The following is an 18,587-nucleotide window of genomic DNA, read 5'->3' as shown; positions in this document are numbered from 1 at the left end:
AGCTATAGGCGCCGAGCCTTACCAATCTATTCTTGCATGTTTCTTTTTTCTTTAGAGTTGTTAACCTAATTTTAGTTGTGCCAAATTCATTATCTCATAATTCCAAAATCTGTTTCATGTCTATTTAGTTGTGCCAAATTCATTATCCTGTAATTCCAAAATCTGTGTCCAAGTCTGGTTCTGGGGCTAGTTTTTCTCTTTGGACTATGTTTTTCTTTGCTGTTTAGTGTGGCTTATCATTCTTTGCTGAAAGTGAGGCTCAATGTTTTGGGTAACAAAAATTGCAGTAAATAGACCTTAGTGTGAGGTTTTATGTTTATCTGGCTAAGAGTTGGGATGTGTTTAATGTTTTATGTAAATGTAGGCATCAGAGGCTTCAGTTTTCTTTGATGTTCTTGTATATTTTTTATCCCTCTTTTCTTCGAGTTTCCCTAAGAACTCCTTCTTAAATAAAGTCTGTGTCTTGAAGTTCTTTTAGTTATAAAATCTACTTTATTATATACTGAAAAGTTGTTGGTCTGATGGTAAGGTGTGGGGAAGGGAAAGGAGTAGCAATGGAAGTAATTGTGTAATTAAATTGCTGTCCTTTTTATGGGTCTGGATCCCTGGGCTGTGACCTTGAGAAGTGTTTCTTTCTTTCTTTTTTTTTTTTTTTTTGAGACAGAACCTCAAGCTGTCCCCCTGGGTAGAGTGCCGTGGCATCAAAGCTCACAGCAACCTCCAACTCCTGGGCTCAAGCAAGTCTCCTGCCCCAGTCTCCCACATAGCTGGGACCACAGGCACCCGCCACAATGCCCGGCTATTTTTTGGTTGCAGCAGGCCCCCAAAATAGGCTTTTTGTTGTTTTGGCAGGCCCAGGCTGGATTCAAACCTGCCACCTTAGGTGTATGTGGCTGGCGCCTTAGCCACTTGAGCCACAGGCGCCGAGCTGAAAAGTGTTTCTTATCCTATTTTCCCCTCTTAATTAAGGAAAATAGAAGACTTGAAGAGACCAGAATTGACTAAATGCCCTTTCCTCAGGCAGATGATGCTCTGGTAAAATTGTTACCTTTGGAAAGCAGCACTTTGGTATGGAAAACACTCTGGGTGAATTTCAAACCAGTTACTCCCTTCCTCCATCCCCACCAGGAATGAGACATTTTTAACCTATATCTTCATCTTGAGAACCAGGTGGGGTTACTAGAGGTAAAATCCACAAAAGTGTGGAGCCCCTCTCGACTGGGCTTCCAGGGGGTTCTCTAGCAATTTGTTAAAATTACCAGTTAAGTGTTCCTACCAGTTCATGGCTCCAGCAGCTTCTGCTCCAGGGAAGCTTATCTCAGTTGTTATTCTCTATGTTCACCCCTCTCTCCAGATTTAAGGATGAGATTTGCTCTATGACTTCATTTCTCCAGTGAGTCTAAGAAAAGTCATCAATTTTCAGTGTATTTTGCTTTTGTTGTTGTTGTTATAAGGATAGGATAGATGACTTCCAAGAATTTCTACATGCCAAAGCTAAAACCAGACCTAATCCTTTATTTTGAAGGAACTTGACTGATCTATTCTCCCTCCCCTCTGGTAGAGTGCTGCGAAAAGTGACTTTAAGCTATCAAAGAAGGTGGCTGATGTCCAAATTCAAACTGCATCATACTTAGTTCCCAACTCATTGTACTATACACTGTGTGTTTATCAGTTTCATTCCTCCTTAACCTTGACTAGGTTATGATAGAAGAAAATATTACCAGGAAAAGAGATTTGGAAAAAACTTGTCTACTCTGCCAAGGGTTTCATCTGAGCATGAACAAACAAGTTGCAAAAATCAAGCACTTCAAAGTCTACAGGAAGGAGACATAGTAGTTGCCTTGTTGAAAGAGAGCCATTCATGAAACAGATATGAGCAGACACATGGGAGGAGGAAGCACTTGGCTAGATCTCAGTATCTGACTAAGCCCCCTTCAAATGATGTGGTTCTACTACTTTCAAATAGAAAAAGTTGCCATTTGGCAGTTGCCTCAGTGGCCAAGTCAGCCTTGAGCCCAGGGACACAGGTTTGAAGGAGTAGCATGGCAGTAGCAGCTGGAGGCCTTTAACCCTGGTGCCCTCACACTCCCTTGTTATCTCACCTGTCTTTCTTCCATCCTGATGGCACTACTGCTTTTCTGTCTCCCTAAAATGTACTGTCCCCAATTCCTAAGTCTAGTTTTCAGCTAGTGGTCAGCCACTGAAATCTGGACATGCATGCTCACCATCCCCATCATTTTTCAGAAAATGCAAAAGTACAGCCTTTCCAGAAGTATTAAATTTCGACAAAAGGGTACCTTAAAACAAAGAAGCTTCTAAGAAAATAATTGAGGAGATGAACAGTATATTTTTCTGGCAGAGGATCTGTCTGTATTCCTCATATCACATCACATAAATGGTTGCCAATCCTCTTTTTGAGTGAGAATGATTTACCCTTATCCCCCTTTATCAGAGGGCTAAGAGAATGTTCAATAGCAATCTTAGAGGAGAAAAGCAATTTTTGGAACAAGTAAAATGCCAAAGGGCTACGCCTTGATAAGAGAAAATACTGGAATATAGTCCATGGGTATCATACATCTCTTTGGAAGGACTGACAAAATGCAATTATTTTTAGAGCATAAAATTTTGCACTTTTAAAGAGATGGAGAAATTTCTCATGAAAAGGAAAAACTTGTGAGAGAATCACTTAAAGGCCAACTTAGGATAACTTTCTGGTTTCATCTTTTTGTTTTTTGGTTTTTTTTTTTTAATTTAAACTCTTCTACATCTGGGGATAAAACACTAGAATTCAGTTTATTTTTCTATCCTCTGACTTTATTCTCACCCACCTTCAAAATGACTTTGAAGTGGGACTTCTGAATGCCAACTCTAGACAAAAGCTAATATTGTAAGGGAAAAAAAGAGGTCTTTATTTTTAACAGAGGAAGAATTTCAAGAATGTCTCATCATTAGTGGAAAAGAACATTGAGATATTTTCTGTCTATATACCTAGGAGTCAAAACCTGTAATAGTGCGTTTAATCCCAGGCATTTCTTTTCTAGAAAGTTAACTAGAAACATAGGGTAATTCAAAGAGGAATAAATAATCTAGTAAGATTCCAAAGACAGAGTTAAAGATAAATACACACACACACACACATATATATATATATTCCCTCCCCCTTCCCCGCCCCTGGTTAAAATGAAGTCTTGCTATGTTGCCCAGGCTGGAGTGCAAGTGATTCCTCAAGCCTCAAGTGATCCTCCTATCTTGGCCTCCCAAATGTTGTAATTACAAGTGTGAGCCTTAAGAGAAATATTAAGAGACATTTTAGATACTAAGGACTTAGTTATAATCAGCTAATTAGTTTATTATTTGTTATAATAGCATTGTGATTGATTTTTTTAATGCCTACAAATTCTGAGACACACACTGTTAGACTATATCGGGATGAAATAGTATGTGTAATGTTATATATACATATATGTTTCATCCACAGTTTCTGACTCATAACTCTCTCAGCCATTGTTATTTACCAAATGACTATAACCATAAGCACATCTTTTTATTTTTTTTCCACAAATGATAAGAGAACTTTATTTTAATAAAAATGTCCTCCTGTTGATTTGGCCCTTTCCCCCACCACTAAAAAGCAGCTTTATCATTAGAATGCAATCCATTTATTTAGACACATTCTTCTTAGGCAACTCTAGCCTCTTCCAGCATCGCAACACCACTCAGTATTTTTCATTTGCAGTCTTCTCTTCCGAGGCTTTTCCCAGGAGAATTCACATCACCATCTCTGTTCCTGCCTCTTTGTCCCCTTCAACGAGAAGATCCAATGTATCTCCCACTTTTCACCGTTCTGCTTTTCTTCCATAATTTTTCTTCATGGAGCCTGAGTTCACCTTTGTAGAATGCATCTTCCACTTTGTTCCTCCCAATATCTAGGCCTGTCTTCAAGATCACATCATATCGAAACGATGGCACTGCTTTCTCCAGGTCTTTGTAGTCTCTGACCACGCCAGGGTTGTCCTCAAGCTCCTCTTCTGCCTCGCTCATTTCATCACGATCCTTTTCTGTATCAGAGTCCTCTTCATGCTCTACTTTTTGTGGAGACTTTTTAGTAGACTTTTTAGAGCTTACATTACTTTTCGGTCTTATGAAAAATGGAAAAATATGTTCAGGAGATGGGATTCTCAGTGAGAACATATCATGGGAAAGTGCTTTATAATCTGATATATTTAACTCAGTACTTGAAAAATACAAGTATCGATTCCAGGAGGTACAGCGTTTGTGTGTACAAAATGTCCCACGGAGCACACCCCAGAGTCCAATCCAGGCATCTGTCTTTCTTAAACCACCAGCAAGTAATCGGACATTATTCACCGCCATGGTGCATATAACCTGCCCGTCAGGGCCACTCGTAGCACATCTTTTGTTATTTTGTCTTTTGTCCTTGGTTCCTGAAGCATCTTCAGAATAGCTTCAAGTGAGAAAGGTAAGACTGTTACACTGTGGGGCGCTTTAGGCCTCAGAAAACAGAATCTCTCTCTGCCCTTCTCCTACTTTCCTTTTACCTGCTTCTTTTTCTCCCCCAGGGTGGCCATAGAAACTGAAAACATACTCTAATCTTCCACTGCCCTTTCTGTCTTGGAGCTGGCCATCAAGAAATCCTCCAATCTGCCTTGTCTGGTTGTAGGTCACAAGATCCCCATTTCAGAAGGGAGAAATGCATGCTCAGAGAAACCAAGAAGAATCTGAACAGACAGGCCTCACCTGGTTTCTCTGTTCATTCTGTTAGTACTAGATCATAACCTTTTATGTCCAATAAGGTTTCTGCATGGTAGTCATCCTTCAGTCATGCCCATCCAATGATGTCTCCATACAAGTCTCAAGAGGACCTGGTAGGGAGCTTGCAGATAGCTGACCACATGGAGGTTTCTGGAGGGTGGTGACCCTGGGGAGGTCATGTGCTCCTCACCCCTTGCCCCACACTTCACCCTATGCATCCCTTCATGTGTATCCTTTGTGATCAACCAGTAATGGCTCCTGGGTTGTGGGAGCCATTCCAGCAAATTAATAAAACTCAAGGTGGGGGAGGGGGAGTGGGAACCTCAATGTATAGCCAGTGGTCAGAAGTATAGGTAGAACAACCTCAGGTTTGTGATGGGCATTGGAAGTGGGGGGGCAGGGTGACTTACCCTGAGGTGGAGCCCTGAGAGGGGGTACTGGTTAAGCAGCCAAAGTCTTGCCTGTGGTAGTCACTGTTACCTCCAGGAATAGCAGCGCTGTGCTGCTCCACAGGTCCCAACCACTGGCATCACCAAGAGCCTCTTCCAGACACTGGATGAAGAAGGGGCCCTTGACCCTTCCTTACAGGAAGACGAGGCCCAATGGAGAGAAAGAACAACCAAACCACATGTTTAAAAAAAGGAAAGGCTATATTTCAGCCGGTAGAGCAATGGCAGACAAGAGTCCAGAATGGCCTCACTCCCCAACTGGCTTAGTCTTCTCCTTTTTATCTCCAGCCAAAAATTCCAGCCTGTGGTACCTTTCTAATTGGTCAGTTTAAATCAAGCTGGAGAAGTGGACTCAGGCTGTTACAGAACGAGGGGCTTTTATAGAAGTGGAAGTAAGCCTCAGTTTCCAGGTCCCAGGAAGTTGAGTTTCTACAAATTCCTAAGAGCTGAGTGACCACGGGGAAGACCTCACAGGTGTATCATTGGGGTCTCCTTGAGAAGACCTCTGTTCTCTTAGACCTCACTTTTTCCAGGTATCTTCTCTCAACCTAAACAGGTATGGAATCAGCATGGGTGGCCTCCCAAGTAGCTGGGACTACAGGTGAGCACCACAATACCTGGCGAGTTTTTCTAGTTTTAGTAGAGACAGGTCTCATTTTGCTCAGGCTGGTCTCAAAATCCTGAGCTCAAGGGATTCTCCTGCCTGGGCCTTCCAGAATGCTAGGATTACAGGCATAGGCCATCATGCCCAGCCAGTTTTGAGATTTATTGCACACCAGGCTCCCTGTAGTCAGTAATAATGTATTATGTTTGTTGAAATAACTGAAAGAGTAAGTTTCAAATGTCTCCCCATAAAAAATAATAAGGTAAGCTAGGTGACACATATGTTAATTAGCTTGATTTAATAATGCCACATTGTGTATATATACATATAAACATCACATTGCACCTCATTAGTGTATAAAACTATGGTTTGTCAACAAAGAAGTGCAGTCCCTTAGCTGTCTCCTCTTTATGTCCTCTCTGATACACTTCCTCACTAAACATACAGGCGACAAACAGAGTTTAATGTTCTCTCCTCTGTTGTATCTATACTGAAATTACAGATGATTCCCCAATCCTTGGTTTTTCAATGGGAAGGAGAGGGAGGAAGGAAAGAGAGAAGTGCTGTCTTTGTTGCGGGACTAGAAAGCCAGAGGTGGATTGCCATTTGAAAAGACATATTGAACATCCTAACACAAATTTATATTGGAAAATATTTAAGTAATTCAAAGCATCAACTGTGAAGTTTAATAGATCTTGGCTGGCGGCAAAGCACTGAGAACAATGTGAACCTTGGAGTCTATATCAGAACCACCAGTGGTGGAGAATGGAGCCTATGGAAAGTTGAGAGTTGTATCTAAAAGAGTAGAAGTTTTAAAAGGTCGAGAAACTCAACTGTGACTCAGGAAATTTCACTTGGATGCCACAATTTCAGTTTTCAGCAACATCAGACACGTCATCAGGCACAAGTCTTTCTGGCCTCTCCAATACCCTCACGTACCGGACTTGTCTTGGTTGCTTTCGTATGAAGCTTTCTGTGTACCTCCCTCACCTCTTTCAATTCTCTAAGTTCAGAACCCCATTTTCTTGTGAGAATGCTCTTTCTTTAGCTGACAGGTGGGGAGCAGGCTAGAGCCTCTAACAGATCTCTTACTTCCATTTCAGAGGCACTGGTTAGCCAAAGAGTAAAATATTTGTCCAGAATTACATGTGAAAGTTAATGACAACCAAATTGTCTCAAGTCAAGGGGAAAAAAAAAAGTAAGCAAACAAAAAAAACACCCCTGCATTGAGAGGGAGCAAATAATTTCAGCTGTCAAAGCCAAAAGTTGTGTATCTAACTCACTGAACTGTGGAATTGTTCTCAGAATTCTAAAATTCAGTGGTTGAAAATGTCATAAATCAACAAATGGTAATTTTCCTGTTTTCTTTTTTGACATGTAAGTGTTAAAACTTAATTTTTTTTTCACATAATGAAAAGTCCCTCAATTTATTGTTAACCATCAGGCTATAAATTTATACTTTTCTTAAAAGCAAAAAATGTACCTCAATTTATTATTCTTTTAAACTTTTTATCTTCTGTAAATGTTATCTTCTTACAAGGAAATTCCTAGTATAATGCACATTTTTAGGTCTATTAAAGAGAACATGCCTGAGCATGGTGGCTCTGGCACTTTGAGAAGCTGAGACTGGATCGAGGCCAGGGGTGTGAGACTATAGTCTGAACAATATAGTGAGGCCCCATCTTTGCAAAAAATAGAAAAATTAGCTGAGCATAATGCGGCACACCTGTAGTCCCAGCTACTTGGGAGGCTAAGGGAGGAGGATCATTTGAACCCAGGAGTTTGAGGCTGCAGCGAGCTATGTCGAGGCCATTGTATTCTAGCCCAGGCAGGAACAGAATGCCAGTCCAGGGGAAATCACATGTACTTCATTAGGACACAGTCTTAATTCCAATTTCCCATTTCTTCATTAATGTTTGATTTGGGAAGAAAATAGTTTAACAATCTTTGATCGCCAATTTCTTTATCTATTGAATGTTTACAGTCTGACTTATTCATAGGGTTTCAGTGAAACAAAAGTGAAACTTCATTAAGGGGTAAATATTAGTGCTGTCCATTCATTTGCCCCATCTAGAAACTTATGAATCATTTCTAGTGCCTCTTGCTCTCCCAGGTCCTACATTTAATCCAAAAATAATCCGGTAGATTCAACCTTCAACATATATCTCAGATTTTTCACTTGTTTCCATTTCTACAGCTGTTACCAGTCTTAGACATCACCTACTGTGACTCTCATCTGCCTGGTGTCCCCACTTCTACCCTTTCTCCTCCCCCATCCCCAATCTTCTCTCCACATATGAGGAAAAAAACATGTTTCTTAAAAACATCAATCATACCACTCTTCTGCTTAAACCTTTCTGATGGCTTCCCAATATTTTTTTTTCAGATAGAGTCTTACTATGGCATCCTTCGGTACAGTGCTGTGGAGTCTTAGCTCACAGCAACCTCAAATTCTGGGCTCAAGCCATCCTCTTGCCTCAACTTCTCCAGTAGCTGGGATTACAGGTGCCCACCATGGTGCCTGGCTAGTTTTTCTATTTTTATTAGAGATAATGTTTTGCTCTTGCTCAGGCTGGTCTCAAACTCCTGAGCTCAAGCAAGCCACCTGCCTCAGCCTTCCAGAGTGCTAGGATTATAGGCGTGAGCCACCGGGCCAGGCCCCCAGTGTATCTTTTTATGACATCTTTATTGAGATATAATTCACAACCACAAAACTCATCCCTTTAAAGTATCCAAATCAAATACATAACATGACTTTAGTATATTCACGGGGTTGTTCAATCATCATCACTGATTGCAGAACACTTTTCATCACCCCCCAAAGAAACCCAATACCTCGTCACTACCATTCCCTCCCTTCCCAGCCCCTCACAACCACTAATCTATCTTCTGTCTGTATGAATTTTCCTGTTCTGGACATTTTATGCAAATGGAAGTCTATAGTACATGATGGTTTATGTCTGGCTTCTTTCCCCTAGCATAATGTTTTTATCCATGTTCCAGCATGGATATGTACTTCGTTCCTTTTTATTGATGAATACATGGAATATTTTATATTGTATGGATGTAACACATTTTGTTTATTCACTCATAAGTTAATGGATATTTTGTTGTTTATACTTTTGGGCTAATACAAATAACACTACTATGAATATACAAATTTTTTGTGTAGACATTGTTTTTAATTATCTTGGTTATACACCTAATGATAAAATTGTTGAGTCAAATGATAACTGTACATTTGCTTTTTGAGGAACTGCCAAACTATTTTCCAGAGTGGCTGCACTATTTTATAATGCTTGACTGCCCTGTATGGGAGTTCCGGCTTCTTCATATCCTCACAATGCTTATTTGCCTTTTTGATTGTAGTCATGAACAGCGTGGTTTCTCCTTGTAATTATTGTTTGTTTATTCATTTGTTTGTTTAGAGAGAAAGCATTGTTCTGTTGCCCAGTCTAGAATGCAAAGGCCTAATCATGGTTCTCTGTAACAACAAACTGCTAAGCTCAAGTGATCTTTCTGCCTCAAGCCTCCTAATTAGTTGGGATTATAGGTCCAGACCACCACACCTGGCTAATTAAAAAAAATTTTTTTTGTAGAGACAGGGTCTCACTATGTTGCCCAGTCTGTTTTTAAATCCCTGGCCTCACTCAGTCCTCCTTTAGCCTCCCAAAGAGCTGCGTCTTATAATTTTAATACATGTATATACATATATATGTTTTAAACTATGCCCATATCTTTGCAGAGTTCAGGCCCCTATAGAAGTTCTCACCTTATGGCCCTCTATTAATTTTATAAAGTGTGGTTGTAATGCTGTCACTATTTCTAAAACTTGGATATCTTTATCTATTGTGGGCAAAATGATGATGGTAGATACACACCCTTAGACAGAAGTATGTTTTGTCTAATGCATGTTTTCATGTGACTAAATTGTTTAATTTTTTAAAATGTTGGAGTATTCTGGAGGATCTTCAAATTTCAAGAGAATTCTTTCTTAGAAAGAGTGCTTTGCCTACAAAGTGTGTTTATGAAATAAGTAAATGTTAGTTTATTCATTCATATATCAATTAACACTTATCCAGTCCTTAGTATGTTCTAGATATTTGTTAAGCCCTTAAGACTCAAAGTCAAATACAAAAGTCTTAACTTAGGAGGAGAGAGAATATCCTGTGTTCCCAACAGAGAACAATGAGGACAGGGCAGAGGGTAGGTGGTGCTGGGGGAGGAACAGCAGGAGATCTAAGTAGATGGGAGATGACAATGGTATAAACCAGGAGTCACGAATTCAAACATCTCAGGAGCCACATGGGCTTGGTGTGAGACATTTAAAACAGTGGAGTCTGTGCCCAGGGAAAATAGCACATTCTATTTAAAAACATTTATGTCTGAGGCTGGGTGCTGTGGCTCACGCCTGTAATCCCAGCACTCTGGGAGGCCGAGGCAGATGGATAGCTTGAGCTCAGGAGTTTGAGACCAGCCTGAGCAAAAGTGAGACCCTATCTTTAAACAATAGCCGGGTGTTGTGACAGGCACTTGTAGTCCCAGCTACTTGAGAGGCTGAGGAAAGGGGATCACGGAGCCCAAGAGTTTGAGGTTGTTGTGAGCTATGATACCATGACACTCAACCCCAGGGCAACAAAGTAAGACTGTCTCAAAAACAAAATTTATAACTGAATTTTAAAAGTACTGTGGCAGGCAGGGCACCATGGCTCACTCATGTAATCCTGGCGCTCTGGGAGGCCCAAGTGGGAGGATTCCTTGAGCTAAGGAGTTCAAGACCAGCATGAGCAAGAGTGACCCATCTCTACTAAAAATAGAAAAATTAGTCAGGCAATGTGGGGGGCATGTATAGTCCCAGCTACTCGGGAGGCTGAGGTGGGAGGATCAAACCCAGGAGTTTGAGGTTGCTGTGAGCTATGCTGCCACCACTGCACTCCAGCATGGGCAATAGAGTGAGACTCTATCTCAAAAAAGGGGGGTACTGTAGCAGGCAGGCAGAATTCTTCTTCAGACTGAATACAGCTCATTGGTCAATGGTTTGAGCCCAAACCAAGCCCACAGCAGAGAGGAAAGAGAAGAATCGAGAGTATTGCTGCTGTGCTAGAGTTGGCTGGTTCTAGCGTAAGACAGCCCACCGTGCATGTCTCTTCCTACTTCAGATTCAGTGATGTCTGGTATTAGCTTGAACTTAGCCATGGTGGTGGGGGTATTTACACATAGAAATTAGCAGCCTCTACAGATAAGGTTCTTGGTAGCCAACACTGAAAACTGATTATTTAAATGTTAAGAGGAAAATACCATGTGGTCTGAAATACCATGAAATACTGTTCAGCCATAAAAAAGATGGAGACTTTACATGTTTTGTATTAACCTGGATGGAGTTGGAGAACATTCTACTTAGTAAAGTATCACAAAAAGAGAAAAGCAAGTATCCAATGTACTCAAACAAATACCCACCCACACAATTAAACTCAAGTGGAGAGGAGGGGTGGGAGGAGAGGGTGGAGGGGGAGGAGGAAGCAGGATTGGGGTGCTCTCACCCAACAGACACAATGTGAGGGTACGTGTTGCACCTCCTGGGTGAGGGACACAACTACAACTTGGACTCTACCTGACAAAAGCGAACAATGTAACTTAATTGTTTATACCCTCATATTAATCTGAAATTAAAGAACAAACAAAAGACAAAAAAACTAGAGATGTGCTTCTATTTAAATAAAGAATAATCTTTTCACTTAGGTTTCAGAAGCTTCTCCCTTCACAAATATTATAAGCATAGTGTTCTTTATTTGCACTTAGGATTAATACAGAGTTAAATGCACCTCGTCTTACAAAAAATAAGCAGATAACTAAGTAAGCAAATGAATAAGTTCAAGGGAAGGGTTGTATTTTTATTTTGTATACATATTTTTAGATGATAAACTCATCTGAGAATATGGTTGTGAGAAGTGATAGAAACTAAAGAATTATCTTAATTACAGGGAATCAGTGGGCATTTGCATTGTTTAGTAGTGATTACTGTTTTCTGATTGTGAGAAATTCCTCTTGTTAAAATCAAATCCCCCAATGTGGGAACAAGCTCACGTGCTAGTAGCAAAGTACTACTTGTAGGCCATGATTTAATAGTGGTTTTTCTAATTCCACCTCCCACTTGAAGAATGTGATGATGTAATTTATAATCATACTTTTAGAGCTGGTGATACCTTGGAGATTATTGTGTTCAGGGCAAGCATATAGATTTCTACTCTTCTGAATCCCATCTTTGGTGGTGGCTACCTAGAGTCCTGTCCAAGCTCAGCAGGGAAAGAGACTTGGTTCAGTGAGTGACTTCTGCCCTTTGACAGGAGGAGAAGAACATCCTGAGTCCCATCAAGTCCTGATCTAGTCCATTCTTTTTATTTTGGATTAGAAACTAAAGTCCTAATAGGTTAAAAGACTTACCAAAAGTCATACAATTAGTCAATGCATAGCTAGGATTTTTTTTCTTTTCTTTCTTTTTGAGACAGTCTCACTAGGTTGCCCTGTGTGCCGTGGCGTCTGTCACAGCTCACAGCAACCTCAAACTCTCAGGCTTAAGTGATTCTCTTGCCTCAGCCTCCCAAGTAGCTGGGACTACAGGAGCCTGCCACAACACCCAGCTGTTTTTTGGTTGTAGTTGTCATTGTTGTTTAGCAGGCCCAGGCTGAGTTACAACCCACCAGGCTTGGGTATATGTGGCTGATGCCCTAGTCACTGAACTATGGGCACCAAGGATTTTTTTTTTTTTTTTAAGATATAGTTTTCTTGCTCTGTTTCCCAGACTGGAGGCTAGTGGAGTTAACGTGGCTCACTATAACCTTGAACTGCTGGGCTTTGGCGATCCTCCCAATCCTCCCAACTCAGCCTCCTAGGTAGCTTGGACTACAGGCCTGTGCCATCAAGCACAGCTAATTTTTTTATTTTTGTAGAGATGAGGTCTTGCTGTATAGCCCAGGCTGGTCTCAAACTCCTGAACTCAAGTCGTTCTCCCACCTTGACTTCCCAAAGTGTTGAGATTACAGGCATGAGCCACCACACTTGGCCACACTAGGCTTTGAAAGTGATCAGGAGGTTGTTCTTGAATAAAATTTCTCCCTTTCACCTCTAGCACTCAGTGGTTCTAAATCCTTGTCCCAAAACACCTCTCATTTTCTCCACCCCAGTTCCACTAACCCTGCCTATTTGTCAGGTGTCCCTTATTGTTTTTACCTGCCCCTAATATCTGTCTCCGTTTCCACAAACAATCCAACCTCCTGGAGCTGCAGGATCCCCGCACCAGCAATACTGTGCTTCTTGCCTTTGCTTATTCCCTGTAGTTTCTGTCTGTTCAGCAAAACCCTGCTCATCCTTCAGACCAGTTAAAACATCACCTCTTCTGCAAAGCTTTCTTTATTCTTCCCCACTCCCCCAAAGGCCAGTCCAGAAAAGCAGGGACTGCTTTCCTCATCTCCAACAGCCTTGCACCCCCCCCAGGGATCTGCAGAGAAGCATCTCCATGAACATTTATTGATAAATGATAAGTCAGCCTGGAATTGCACACAACTCCATAGCAGGATGCCAGGGCACTGTGCCAGTAGGCAGAGATTCCAGATGTTGGTTTTTGCGGCTACTCTTCCTATTCTTTAAAAAAAAAAAAAAAAGATGGCTCAGAGCCTGTGGTTCAGCGGCTAGGGAACCAGCCATATGCACTGGGGCTGGTGGGTTTGACCCCTGCCCCAGCCTGCTAAACAAACAAACAAAAAATTAGCTGGGCATTGTGGTGGCCGCCTATAGTTCCAGCTACTTGGGAGGCTGAGGCAAGAGAATTGCCTAAGCCTCCAAGAGTTTGAGGTTGCTGTGAGCTGTGACACCACGGTCCTCCACCAAGGGCAACATAGTAAGACTCTATCTCAAAAGAAAAAAAATGCAACTGATACATGTCCAGAAATGTTACCTAAAAAAAAAATCCTAAAATGCTGGAAGTAAAAACTTTATGTGCAGTTTTTTTAATCTAAGCATTACTTATAATAGTGAAAAACAAAAACACAGAAACTCCAACGTTAAGGGCAGTAAAGAATTTACAGTACATGCGCTTGATGAATTATGAGACCCATTTAAAATCATGTTCATGAGCCATTTTTAATGTCATAAGAATGTGTTTATGATGTGATGATAAAAGGGAAAAGCAAAATAAAATATGTATGTGCGATAATATTTTATCCACTTAAACATGCATTGAAACGAGACTGGAGTAAAGTGTTAATGGATGACTGGATTATGGGCGATTGTTTTTAGGTTTTTATACTCCCAACTGTTACGTTAAGATTCATTTATCAGTACTTTACTGAGGCATAACTAATGTACAGTAAAATGTATAAATCTTATGATAAATTTTGATATTAAAAAAGGCAATCAGCTTTTGAATAAGTCCATCTCTGTGTGACCACCTTCTAGACTAGGATATAGCACATTCTATCACCCCAGACATTTCCCTCCCTTCTCAAGTTAGTACTCACCCACCTGCATTCTGACTTCTATCATTACAGATTAGTTTTCTTGCATACTTTATATAAATAGAATGATAGAGTATATTTTCTTCCTTCCTTTTTTCTTTTCTTGAAACAGCATCTCACTCTGTCACCCAGGCTAGAGTTCAGTGGCATTATCACAGCTCACTGCAACCTTAAACTCCCAGGCTAAGCAATCCTCCCACCTCAGCCTCCTGAGTAGCTGGGGTTACAGAGGCATGCCGCCATACCCAGCTAATGTTTAAAATTTTGTAGAGACTGGGTCTCTCTTTGTTGCCCAGGCTTGTCTTAAACTCCTGGCCTCAAACAGTCATCCTGACTCAGCCTCCCAAAGTGCTCAGATTATAGGTGTGAGCCACTGTGCTAGGCCTGGCTTCTTTCATTCAAACACATGTTTTTGAACATCCTCCATTTTGTTGCCTATATCAATAGTTTATTCTTTTTCACTGCTGAGTGATATTTTATTGTATCATTATACTGTAATTTGTGTAACCATTCTCCTCCTGAGGGACATTTTGGTTGTTTCCAGTTTGGGGCTGTAATGAATAAGGCTATTGTGGACAATCGTGTACAAATCTTTTTGAGCCCATTATGGGTACATACCTGAAGTGGAACTGCTGAGCCTTTAAGGTAGATACATGTATATGCTTAACTTTGTTGGAAATTGTCGAACGGTTTTCTATAGTGAGCGCACCATTTTCATACTCCCACTATGAGCGTACAGCATTCTAACTCCTCCACATCTTTGCCATCACACATTATTGTCAGTCTTCTTAATTTTATTGATTCTGCCACATCTGTCATGGTACTTCATTATGGTTTTAATTTGAATTTATCTGATGAATAATGATTTTGAGCACCTTTTCATAACCTTTATAGCTTCCAGCTGTCTTCTTTTGTGACATGCCATTTTAAGTGGAATGGCTTATCTTTTCTTTTTTTTTTTTTTTATTGGTGGATAGGAATTTTAAAAATACATAAGTCCTCAGCCTCCCAGAGGGCTAGGATTACAAGTGTGAGCCACTGCACCCGGCTTTAGTGTTTCATCTTTCATCCCACATTTCCTTACAAGTGTTGTTCTCAAGAGTATTTTCTGAGCGGCACCTATGGCTCGATGGGTGGGGTGCCAGCCCCATATGCTGAGGGTGGTGGGTTCAAACCTGGCCCCAGCCTAACTGCAACAAAAAAAATAGCCAGGTGTTGTGGTAGGCACCTATAGTCCCAGCTACTCGGGAGGCTGAGGCAAGAGAATCGCCTAAGCCCAAGAGCTGGAGGTTGTTGTGAGGCTGGAGGTTGCTGTGAGCTATGACACCACAGCATTCTACCAAGGCAACAAAGTGTGACTCTGTCTCTAAAAAAAAAGAAAAGAAAAGGAAAAAAGAGTATTTCCTAATAAATCTCCTGCAAATAGGCTGGGCACAGTGGTTCATGCCTATAATCCTAGCACTCTGGGAGGCTGAGGTGGATGGATTGCTTGAGCTCAGGAGTTCAAACCAGCCTAAGCAAGAGCAAGACCCCATCTCTACTAAAAATAGAAAAACTAGCCAGGCATTATAGCAGGCATCTGTAGTCCTAGCTACTTGGCAGGCGGAGGCAAGAGGATCACTTGAGCCCAAGAGTTGGAGGTTGCTGTGAGCTATGACGTCACAGCACTCTAGCCTGGGGCAATAGAGTGATACTCTGTCTGGAAAAAAAAAAACCTTTGCAAACAAGTCTCAGAATCTCTTTTTGTGGAATCCACCAAAAAGAGTGGCCATGTCATAAAACATTATTGATAAATCATATTACTCATTTTTCCTGCTATGCCTAGGTAAATCTTTTTTTTTTTTTTGAGACGGAGCCTCAAGCTATCCCCCTGGGTAGAGTGCCATGGCATCACAGCTCATAGCAACCTCCGACTCCTGGGCTCAAGCAAGTCTCCTGCCTCAGCCTCCCAAGTAGCTGGGACCACAGGTGCCCGCCACAATGCCTGGCCATTTTTTAGTTGCAGCCATCATTGTTGTTTGGCGGGCCCAGGCTGGGGACTCGAACCCGCCACCCTAGGTGTACATGGCTGGCGCCTTAACTGCTTGAGCCACAGGCACTGAGCCTGCCTAGGTAAATCTTAAAAATCTTTTTCAAAACAGCCCTTTATGGCTCGGTGCCCCAGCACAGTGGTTACAGCGCTAGCCACATTCACCAAGGCTGGTGGGTTTGAACCCACCCAAGGCCAGCTAAGCAACAATGACAACTGCAACAAAAAGTAGCCAGGCATTGTGGTGGGCACCTATAATCCCAGCTACTTGGAAGGCTGAGGGAAGAGAATTACTTGAGCTTGCTAAGAGCTGTGACACCATGGCACTCTAGCAAGGGTGACATAGTGAGACTCTGTCTCAAAACACACACACATACACAGCCCTTTAAATAACTACAATAAGCCAACTGGAATGATAAACAAGTTGCAACCCATTCATCATCGCTGTTCCAAGTCCTTGCTTTAATATCAGTCCTCTAAATCTTAATGTTTTGGTGGCAAGAAGAGACAAGGAGAGACATGCCTGGGGAACAGTACACCAAGGAAAGAAGAGACTCTGCTACTTGAATCCAAGATCTCAAGCAACCCAGTCCAAACTATTTATCCCTACCTAGCCAAAAGCTTCCCCAGGTAGGAGCCAGCCCTGGACTGTAAGTTATGTAGTGGAAACCAACATAAAAAGGTCAACCCAAGAAGAGGACCCACCACTTATTCTCAACAGTTTTACTGTCTGCCTGTCATGCCAAATTTCCACTCCCTCAAACCAAGGTCACAGAACATCCTTGGCCATGACCATTCATACCAGGATCCTCCAAACTTCCCTTGAGGCCAATGTGGACTGAAAATCTATTGACCTGTGGTCAACACACCTGTGGTTCACAGCACCTCCATGAAAAGCTGCCTACTTTGGAGTAAAACACTAGCTTGCTTATTTATAAAATGAAGGAATATAAGATTTCTAAGATTCGGTCTCGGATTACCATATGATCTGTGCACAGGAACTGAATGCAGATACATTTCTTACTGGTGGCAGCAGTGTTACAACATCACAGTTGGTCTCTGCCTTGTCTCTGGCTAAATAGATACAGAGAAAAACATAACAGACCAGGAGATAAGAGGGGTAAAGCTGGGCAAGACAGGGACACCGTGATAGCCAAGTGACAGGTAAGGGGCAGGGTAGGCAAGTTGTCATCTCATAGTTTTCATGTACCAGACAACAAGAACCCCAATACCTGCCTCATTATAAGACCTTAGTTAAATCCTTCATCATCTCTGATCATTGTTTCTGAATATAAAATGGAAAATATTTATCAGAATGCTTTGGAGAGACTGAGTTGTGCAGCTGTGGTCCATCTGCAGGGCAATCACTGTGGCTGGCTGGGATCCACCCATGTTTATCGTCAGAGAGGAAGACACGAACCTGTTGACATCCCATCCCCACTGATGCTACGCAGAACAGGATGCTGGGGGAGAAAAACGTGTGCACGCCACAGAGGTGACCTGCTTCCTCGGCCTCTGAAACCTCGCATCTATTAGGTATCTATTGCTGCCTAACAAACTGACACAAACTTAAGGACTCACATGGAGAAATTTATTTATCTCGCCGTTTTGTGGGTCAGGAGTCGGGGTACAGGGTAACGGAGTCCTCTACTCAGGGTGTTTCCAGGCTGAGTCGAGGTGTTGCTGGGGCTGTGATTTCATCTCAAACTCAAGCTCCTCTTCCACAGTCACTCAGGCTGTGGGTAGAATTCAGTTCCTCAAAGTCGTAGGGATGAGGTTCCAGGTTTCTTGCTGACCATTGGCTAAGGACGACTCTCAGCTCCTAGAGTCACCCTCAGATGCCACCCAGACGGACTCTCACAGGCAGCTCAGAGCATGACTGTTTGCTCTCTCCCAGGCCTGGCCAGCAGGAGTATCTCTCTGAGGCTTCACCTTCTCTTAAAAGGTTCACCTGACTAGGCCAGGCTCACCTGGAATAATCTCGGTTTTGATGAACTGAAAGCCAAGAATCGATCGTGTATATGGCAGCCCGATCACGGCGGTGATAAGCCATCGCATTCACTAATCCTGCCTGCACTCACTGGAAGGGAATTACACGAAATGTGTACACCGGCGGGTGGGAATCATAAAAGTCATTTTAGCATTTTGTCTGCCACAGCTACAAATTGAAAGCAATCGAAAAGAAGAAAAAAAAAAAAACTCTTAAAAGGAAAAACAATAGA

General features: G+C 41.8%; 1 pseudogene; it reads right to left on the bottom strand.

The window, feature by feature from the left end:
- Positions 1-3,574: 3,574 nt before the first annotated feature.
- Positions 3,575-4,374, bottom strand: LOC100966568 (annotated as a pseudogene).
- Positions 4,375-18,587: the final 14,213 nt, after the last annotated feature.

The sequence above is a fragment of the Otolemur garnettii genome, unplaced genomic scaffold, assembly GCF_000181295.1.
Source record: "Otolemur garnettii isolate 467f Iridium unplaced genomic scaffold, OtoGar3 scaffold00026, whole genome shotgun sequence".
Classification (NCBI taxonomy): domain Eukaryota; kingdom Metazoa; phylum Chordata; class Mammalia; order Primates; family Galagidae; genus Otolemur; species Otolemur garnettii.
Note: the sequence above shows the minus strand (reverse complement) of the source record. Positions and strands in the feature narration are given on the sequence as shown.